The following is a 1,289-nucleotide window of genomic DNA, read 5'->3' as shown; positions in this document are numbered from 1 at the left end:
TTGAATTTAGTCGTTTATTGAACAACTATGTGCACTGATATTGATTCCCGTGATTACTATTTCTTTTTTTATTGCATACCATTTACAAAAAATACAATAAGGGGGCCATCACATATTGCCTTCGACCCAGAAAATTGAAGCTGCGCCGGAAGGCAGTGAGTAAAACAGAGGCCTTCAAGACCATGAGATGTTATTGAAGGCGCAAAAGGCTTTTGAGGAGTGAGAGGAGCGGTAATCTGAAGCCGGCGTAGTTGGAGACATTATAAAATCGTAGACAGAGGAAATACAGGTTAAATTCCGTTTCACCTAAGCTAAATTGTTACACATAATTCATTCATATTCCACATAATCCATTCCCATTAAAATATTGGTTGCATAAAAAATTCCAAGAGCGGCCGAAAGGCCTCAGGTGATGTTGCTATGAGACGCAGATTTGACCAAACATTCCCGACAAAAGTGGCTTAGCGAAGAAAGATTTTGTAATTTTCAGTATCAGGGGAACGTCATCTTCATCAACCAAAACTGTATATCTTCCCACTCCTCGTAGTCCGCACCAGTGGGGGTTTCTTACAAGCTGTTGAACTGTTTGGACCCGACGATTTAATACACCGCCTATCAAAGAAGGATAAATCACTGCTGTTAAATTTTCCACAAAAAGATTAACTTATATTTGAAACGGGTACTTGAACAGAATCACCAAAAGATCACTTGAAGCATTTCCCTACCTCTTAACAGAGCCCGATTCATTTTTTATATGATTTTTACACTCGGAACATCGCAATATGCAACGATTGATCAAACACGGGATGATAAACATTAAAGCTAGTACGATGAAAAGTGAAGTGATGTCATCGGCTGGAGGTTCGTCATCTTCGAATTCTATCATTTCCGCCAGCGGAAATTTAGTGTTAAAGAGACGTTGTAAACCTGAATTTTGTTCTTGTAATACATATAGCAAGTGGTATGAGGCTCGAATATTATCAAACAGATGACACAAGAAAATTATTTTGACAACACAAGCATTGTTGGCTATCCTATCTCCGATCATAGCCAGCATCAAAAACAAGAGCTAAGGAAAATGAACACTTATTATAGGTGTATATCTTTGTTAGTTTTATTCACAACGCAATAATTTTTACGGCATCGGAGAACGTGTTGAATATGTCAAATCTGACAGAAAACCCATCAATAACCTCACAACAGAAAAAAGAGGCGAGAGCGTATCAAAATTTGAAATGAAATCAGGCTGCTAGAATTAATTAAGTGATCGGTACTTTAATTACATTTAA

The 1,289-nt window shown here is 37.6% G+C and overlaps 1 long non-coding RNA gene across 1 annotated transcript; it reads right to left on the bottom strand.

Moving 5' to 3' along the window:
• LOC124153214 lies at positions 1-1,289 on the bottom strand. Its single transcript, XR_006863610.1, has 2 exons — positions 726-1,289; positions 1-612 (listed from the first exon to the last, which is right to left on the bottom strand). It is a non-coding gene; the product is annotated as an uncharacterized LOC124153214 (long non-coding RNA).

The sequence above is a fragment of the Ischnura elegans genome, chromosome 1 (assembly GCF_921293095.1).
Source record: "Ischnura elegans chromosome 1, ioIscEleg1.1, whole genome shotgun sequence".
Lineage (NCBI taxonomy): Eukaryota > Metazoa > Arthropoda > Insecta > Odonata > Coenagrionidae > Ischnura > Ischnura elegans.
Note: the sequence above shows the minus strand (reverse complement) of the source record. Positions and strands in the feature narration are given on the sequence as shown.